Genomic DNA, 8,102 nt, shown 5'->3' with positions numbered 1-8,102 from the left:
GCAGGTATTCCGTCCAGCAGACCGGGTAAAGGAGGAGTCGCAGTCCTCAGTGGTTTTTTGCAGGTCTTTTATTGGGGTTCAGCGGATACGTGGCAGGCAGGGGTGCTGGGGGGCTGGGAGGCTGGCAGTCCTCCCAGCCCCCAGCAAATCTTCACTCTATCTGGGCTCTCCGGGCGTTAGGGCTTCTCTTTCAGCTTCTGGCGTCCCTGTGACGCCGCCCTTAAAAGCACAGTCTTAGCGCAGGTGTGCCCACTTCAGGTGCCCGCCATCAGGCATGCACCCAGGATCACAGGGTTCCCTCATCTATCCTGATGGCGGGAGGGCAGAAAAGCCTGATTTTTTACCTTACCCTACACTGTGTCTCCCCCAACTCCGGGAAAAGGTTCCCCACTGGCTAGGGCAGCCTTGCGCACAGCTGGCTGCTCGGGAAGGCCGCTCCTCCGCCTCCACGTGGGGCCGCGCATTTGGTCACGCAGTGGAGGCCACGTGCTCCCCGCTTAGCACAACCACCCGGGCCTCCAGCCAGGAACACCCTAAGGACCCCCACATGCGTGGCCCAGCGACCTCTCACAGCCTCAGGCGCTCAGCACCCCCTCTCACCGCCCCTCCCCCACCCTCTCGCCCGCCCCTCCCCCACCTTCTCGCCCACTTCTCCCCCACCCTCCCGCCCGCCTCTCCCCCTCTCCCACCCTCTCACCCGTGTCCCCCCACCCCCGCGCCCCTCTCTGCGAGTGTGCTCCCCTTCTGGTCAGCTGTCCGCAGCAGGCTGGGGCTGAGGCAGGCCCGCCCCACCTTCCCCCGCTGCCCCGCAGCGGCCGCAGGACGCCTGGCCCCAGGCGCGCAGGAACAGGGCTGCAGCTGAGGGGCCCTCGCGTCCTGCGCCCGCAGCACCCAGGCCTTTTCTCCCAGGGCCGCCTGCCCCAACTGCTTCCCTGACTCCAGCCTCTGGCCGGCTCGGGGTCGCGGAAATGTCGCGCCCATGAACAACAGCGCACTGGGCCAAGGAATGGAGGCCGCGTCCTTACACGGGGGTAGCCTGGGGAACCCGCAGTCAGGGCAAGAGCCAGAGCCTCGGCTTTTTGGAAAGGTTTTCCACATAAAGCTAAGGACAGAGTAACTCGTCTCCTCAGGCCCGGGCCCAGACTGACCCCCACCGCGGGCTCAGCAGCGGCCGCGCAGGCGGTTTCCTCGCCAGCGCCAGAAGCTGCTGCCTGTGAGCAGCGCCTCACAGGCACCAGCGGGTTTGAGTGAGAAGCCGGCGGGAGCGTCCCGCTGCCTGCCCAGAGCTGCCCCGTCAGGGCAGGGCGGGAGGCAGGTGCGCAGCCTGGCCCCTGCCAAGCGCTTCTGCGTCTTTTCTCTCTGCAGAGGCCAGCGGCCGGGCAAGGCTTTCTCCTCAGGAGCCCGGAGCGCGCCTGCCCTGCCTTATATATATATATATATATATATATATATATATATATATATATATATATACACACACACACACACACACACACACACACACACACACACACACACACACACACACACACACACACACACACACACACACACACACCCTTTCAAGGCCCCGCCCCCACGACCCCAGGGAGACCTGTCTGATTGGACAAGTTTCAAGTCTTAAGCCACTGATTGGGCCATTTTAGGACCAATCAGTCCATTTGGCGCTGAATAATTAACTAATGAGCTGCAAAGAGCTGCTTCATTCACTTGGCATCTCCGTGGTCCAGTCTACTATTTAGGCCAAATGTGGAAGACAGGCATGGGCCCCCACCCGGCCCGCCGCCCGGCGCCGCAGCTCTGGGCCTCCCCACGCCGTCCTGGAGGCTGCGGGACGACCTCGCTGCTGCCCGGAGACGGCTCTCTGGGCAGCCGGCAGGAAACTCCCGCTGAGGCCTGGGGAAGGCGCTGGCCTCAGGCTGCAGCCTCTGGTGCCGGCAGGAAAACCGCTACCGCTTTCCCAACTGCTTCTGCTTCCCATGATTTCACCCCCACCAAGCTCTGTGAACCTCTAATGCTTTTCCTTGTATTTTTCAGATTCTCCTCTTGATCTAACCTCCTGTTGAGGGTGTTCAGGTTGTTTCCAGCTTTGCACAATACAAACAGTGGGGCAGTGAATGTTCTCGATGTCGACACCAAGACTTTCTCTAGTCTTGATAACCCTAGGACTTAGCACCCCTAAAGGCTGTCGAATTGCCCCCCTCTGACTCTAAGACCTACTCATTCTTTCCATCTGAGGATTAGATGTTTCCTCTTCCAGGAGGCCTTCCCCCTCCCCCGCCCCCTCCCACCCGGTCCCTGGTGCCTTTCCAAGCAGAGCCAGCCCCTGCCTTGCGCCCCGACAGCCCTGGTGGGTGCCTTCCCATCCCAGCACCCCTTGTGTGGTAATTGTCAGCTGGCAGACCTGTCTCCTCCATGAGGCCAGGAGACTGGTTCCTTGTTTGCACCAATGTTCTACCATCCTGCAATGTCCCCAACAATGTCCCTGCAGACAGTGCTCACTAAAAGCTCGAGTGGCCTGAGGAATCTTCATTTGAGGGTCAGGACCATAAATATACTAGAATAGTCCAGTCATCAATCTCTTACCTTAGTAGCAGTTTAAGAAACCCCAGTGCAACCTGTACATCCACCCCCAGATGCTACCAGCAGGAGATACATCTGGAGGCCTGGGGAGGTTCTCCAGCTCTGTCCATGGAACACTCTGGGGCGAGGTAGAGTTCAATGTGGACTGTAAGTCCAATGGAGAGGGACAGAAAAGGGGCCACACATCAGGAGTTCTGCTCTTTCAGTTGCTGAGCAATTCGTGACAGTGGTAATTACTGCCTTTCAGATCATTTGACTTTAATCTGTGCCAAGAACTGGGGCTTCTGACATTCAAATTTTCTTTTCCATAATTTAAAACCACACGAGACTCACTTCCATTCATGATCAAATACATATTTCCCTGCTGTCAGCTGGCTAATAGTCCAAAGCCCATAAGAAGGTATAGGACCCTTCTTCTGGGTCTGGCACCCGCTCCTGGCTTACCATCCAGGGATCTTCATCCCAGGAAAATGGTGTACTCTTTCTACAGGGTGCCCAGATGATACTAGCCTGGGTCTAGCCCTGTCTCATATTTGTGACACTGCTAGGAGGCACACTTGCACGAAGACATGTAAAATGGTTATGGCATTAAGAATAAGAACCTTGGGCCTCCCCGGTGGCGTAGTGGTTGAGCGCTGGGTTGTGAAGCTGCTCGCAGCCTCTGCAGCGCCGGTTCTATCCCCAGCCACCAGAGGAGGGTCCCGCATGACGCGCAGACCTCTCCTGCCGCCCTCTGCTCCCCTCAGCAGTGTGCTTCGGTCCTTCTGCCTGCTCTGCTCCCTGCTCTGGCTCTGGTGAATTCTCTCGCCCTCCTGCGCTTCTGACTGTACCCAGTGCTTGTAGAAAAAAAAAAAAATCTTAAAAAAAAAAAAACAAAACCCTTATGTAGCCTGAGCACTGTGTGTCCAGCTGCACTGATTTCCATGCATCAACTTCCTAACAACGCTATTAGATACAAGCTTCAGGTAAGGAAATTGAGGCTCAGCGAGGCAAGCAACAGTTGGGGATGGAGCCAGCAGGTGTAGACCCAAATCTGAAACCAAGCCCATGCCCCGTGGTTTGACCATCAGCACCTCCTGGTGTGCTAGGCTGCCCGTGAGTCCCGGGCCAACAGAAACAAGGGCATTCGATTATCACACTATTGCAAATTGAGCCAGGGTTTAAAGATAAAACTTATTTCCAAACAGGGCATTCAAGAACAATTACACCAACAAGAACCATTTTTCTTTCGTTGCATGCTTTTTGTGAAGTGCTTTATTTTTAACTTAAAATATTGATGCAAGTGTGTCTAATTGACTGAATTGTTTCTGAACTCATTATTTAAAACCCAGGAAGTAGCTCACTGCTTGTGAGCTTGCCAATACCACTCTTGGCAGATTTCTCACAGGCTGTGGCCTGCTGAAGCTGCCTTGTTCTTGAATGGGGTCCCAGCCCTCAGCTGGGGTGGTGGGCCTCCCCTACCCACCAGCTGGAGGACATCTACTTCTGATGTCCCTGAGCTTTGGCTACCTGCCACTGCTAATGCCACAAGGCAGGGCTGGCAGCCTCCTCCCTGCTTTTATCTATTCTTTACCCTTGGCTCTGCCCCATGCCAGAGGGAGGGAGGGGAGATGAGAGAGAGGGGCAGCAGTGACTTTGGTCCAGCCCCTTCCCCTCTCTGGCCTCCATTTCCCACTGTGACTTCATGGAGATTCCCACTGGAGATTTATGATGTGCAAGGTTCCTTCCGGCCTAAGTCAGCTGCAGCCCATCCTAGCGCACCCTCCCCATGCAGGGGCCTCCGGCCACCAGGGCAAATAAGCAACCAGTGCACTCTCCTGGGACAGCTCCTGAGCAATCCCAGGAGACTTCTAGGGTCTGCTGGAAACATCACTATGGAGCCAAATCAACCCATGGTGAGGGAGTCCCCAACTCAGTCATTGAGTTGTCATTGTGCAACCATCCCAGGCCAAGTACGTTCATTGTTAATTCGGGCAGACGAGAAGAGAATTTTGGAGCTCTTGTGAGATATGACAAATTTTTTTTTTTTTTTGAAGGCAAGGAAGAAGTTTGGGAGTAAGGAATATAAGGCAATAATTTTTATAAATTATCTCTTTTTTTTAAAAAGATTTATCCATTTATTTATACAAGCACTGGGTACAGTCAGAAGCATGGGAGGGTGAGAAAATTCACCAGAGCCAGAGCAGGGAACAGAACAGGCAGACTGACGAAGAAATACACTGCTGAGGGGAGCAGCGGACAGCAGGAGAGGTCTGTCACACCATGTGGGATCCCCGCCGGTAGCCGGGGATTGAACCAGAGCCGCAGAGGCTGCGGGCAGCCTCACAGCCCAGCGCTCAACCGCTGCGCCACCAGGGGAGGCCCGATATGACAAATCTTTAATGCTGAAACAGGGGACCGGACACAGGCACACCAGCAGGCAGGGAGGCAGCAACTGAGCCCCACTAGCCCCTGTATAGCTTCCCTTTTATCCCTTGCTCTCTGGCATTGGTCTCCCTCTCACATGGTGGTCTCAGCCTCTCCTTATCCCCTGCCAGGTGTCTGCATTTATCTGTATGCACATCCCGTGCTCTTCAGCTTCTCTTCCCAAGTGTCTGTAATCAAAGGCACTCTTGCCCTGCACTCAAGCCTCTGGGCCCCGGGCATCTGTGTGTGCCCCATGCTCATGCTCCCAAGCACTTTTTGCACCAACATGATGTCACGTGGGGGTAATGCAACCTGGGAGGAAAGCAAGGCCACAGGTGGTGGCTGTAAAGGCTGGCGGCAGGAAGGCGAGCCACTCCAATTTCCCTACACTCCTTAAATGCTCAGAGCATCTGTTTGCTTATTTGTAAAGTGGGGAGACCAACAGTCATTTCCTCATGGGGTTATTGTGAGGATTAATTGCTGTTGATAACGCAGGGGAAACATCAAGCACAGGATTGGATCAGAGTGTCACTGTCACAAGCTCTTGAGCCCCACACGGTGAGTGAGAGGATCGTGCCTGTGGGGTGATAGTTCCACGAGATGTCCATCGATCTCCTGCATGAGCAGGCACCTGTTCCATGAAGGAACGTATGAATTCAGAACAGAGCCCATCACTGCCGCCCCACCCACAGCGCGAGTTTCTACCTATCCCCACAGTTGATATCAACAGTTCAGCTCCCCTCTCAGAAGAAGAATAACTTTCCCAGGTTTTGGGCTTTGTACAGGGTGTAATGTGGCTGAACACCACATGTCAGGGCCTTCACAGCATGTATTTCATAGCAGAGAAAGAGAAGAAATCGGGGGTCGTCTAAGGCCACTTACAAAGCTGAATTTGGGTATGGGCATCACATTTCCAAAGGCTGGGGCTACAGTTGAGAGACCCGGGGAGTGCCCCTTCTCCCAATGCTGCACACCTCCTTATTGTGTGGAAACAAGAACCTCCCAGCTCATATAGGTAATTCACACCTTAAAAAGGAGTAGTTTGGAGAAATGTGACTGTAACCTTGGGATGGATGCCAGGAGATTTGAGGCAACCCAGAGACCCTCTTAATGCAAGGGGAGCTGTTTAGATTTTTAACTTCTGTGTCTCTGAGCCTATGCAAAATGACCCTCTAGCATCTCCTTACTGAAATATTTCACCAGGGACTAATGACACGGTGTGAGTTAAGAACCCAACACTGTACCTGAGCACACAGTGTGTCCTTCCTGGAATGTGGGTCCGCAGCGCTGGCAAGCTGGCTAACCACCAGAGGGCGCTGTAGCCCAGCCCCAGGCAACTTTTCCCTAACCAATCTTTGGCATGTGGTTGACGCTCCTGCAGGGGTTAAGACCAAGTTTAGGGGACCAAGCATAGGAGGTAGGGTGGCCCTCCCACACATGGGCTGGGCAGTATGGCTGGTGACTTCAAGTTCCAGGGTGTGGCTTGCTCAGAAATGTAGATACCTGGATCACATCCAATTGGTTGTCAGTATTGGTGCACTTTGGACCCTGCTGTAGGTTTTAAAAATACATGAGAGAGAGAGAGAGAGAGAGAGAGAGAGAGAGAGAGAGAGAGAGAGAGAGAGAGAGAGAGAGAGAGAGAAAGAGAAAGAGAGAGAGAGAGAGAGAGTGTGTATGGGGAGGGGAGGGAGAGGAGGTGCTCCGGAGAGCACCATTTAATTATACCCGGGGAGCCTGGGCATCACGTTTCAATGTACAGTCAGAGCTGAGACCTGCTGTTTACAACCTGACAGAGTGGATATGTTATCAGCACTGAATGAGAGCACAGTCTTAAAGGGACTTGTGGTCTGGGTAGTCTATTCATCCCTTCACCCACTCATTCCTCCTTCATCTCGTTAGCTTCACCCTGTGCCCCCAGACCTCTGGGTACCTTTAATAGCAAGCACATGGCACACAGAGATCACTCTGAACCTTTGGTTCTCTAGCTTGCTCTTGGATCTCTTGGCTCTATATCACCTTCTGCATCAGACGAGCACTTAACCAGCTCCCTGGACATTTTGCTTGCTTTCAGTTTTTCCCATGCAGTGGTGGGCATCTTGGGCCAGCCTACTGGAGACTATGGGCAGTTCTGCCTGAGAAGGGGTATCCTGGGGTCTTGGGATGAGAGCCTTTTAGGTTTTAATGGCAACTGTCAAGTTGCCCTCCTGCTGCCCAGTCAGAAGGCCCCAGGATTCCAATTGTGCAACCTGCTGTCCTGAGCATGTTCCAATCATCCCATCAGAGGGATGGGATCCCAGTGGTTGCTGTTAACTAAAGATCTGCTGTGTCCTGAGCCATGGGTTATGCTTTCAGACATCATCCTAGTGCACAAGCAACAGCACAATTCTCACCATTTTACAGTGAAGGAAATTGAAGCTCTAGGAGGTTGTCCCTCACTGCAGTCACACAAATAGGGACAAATAGGATTTGAACCCAGTGCCACAGACAGTAGAGCCCTGCTCTTGCCCCAAAGCCCTCCTGTGCTATTGTAACCCTGCCCAGCACCGAGTGTGAGGTTTGGCATGCATTTCAGGTGGGGCACATTGCTCTAACCAGTCCTAGCAGTGAAGGCGAGGCTCACTGCTGTTTGCACACCTACTTGGCAGGTGTGTGTCGGGGAAGGCAGTCTGTCTACTTTCAGACCCCCAGTTCTCAGTGAAAGTGTGGCTCTGGGCCCAGCCACACGAGGCATTTCCTGAGGCCACTGGGTCAAGCCTGGCGCCTACCAACTCTGGGAACAGGCCTGGAGTCACACAGCCTCCCAGGCAGTTTGGCAGTGTCCCCAGCAGCTGCTTCCGGCCCAGGCTGCTGGAGGTGGGCCTCCCAGGGCCTGCCTCTATCCTTTCCCAGAATAAAGGGGTACCCAGCATCAGTCCTTAAGGGGTTTCCAGAGCCAGGATCTCCACCAAGTAGAAGGGATTAATGATCCATTTTACAGATGAGGGCTCTGAGGCCAGATAGAGACTTGTGATGCTCAGTTTGGAAGCACATATACTAAAATTAGAACAATACAGAAATTAGCATGGCTCCTGTGCAAGGCTGACACACAAATTTGTGGAGCCTTCCATGTTTAA

At 53.9% G+C, this 8,102-nt stretch overlaps 1 non-coding gene across 1 annotated transcript; it reads left to right on the top strand.

Annotated features, from left to right (window-relative positions):
- Positions 1-7,998: 7,998 nt before the first annotated feature.
- Positions 7,999-8,102, top strand: LOC119237725 (U6 spliceosomal RNA). Its single transcript, XR_005123377.1, has one exon. It is a non-coding gene; the product is annotated as a U6 spliceosomal RNA (small nuclear RNA).

Source organism: Talpa occidentalis, unplaced genomic scaffold (assembly GCF_014898055.3).
Source record: "Talpa occidentalis isolate TD23 unplaced genomic scaffold, MPIMG_talOcc4v2.1 talOcc4.10, whole genome shotgun sequence".
Taxonomy (NCBI): Eukaryota; Metazoa; Chordata; class Mammalia; order Eulipotyphla; family Talpidae; genus Talpa; species Talpa occidentalis.
This window is presented reverse-complemented; position numbering and strand designations above follow the sequence as displayed.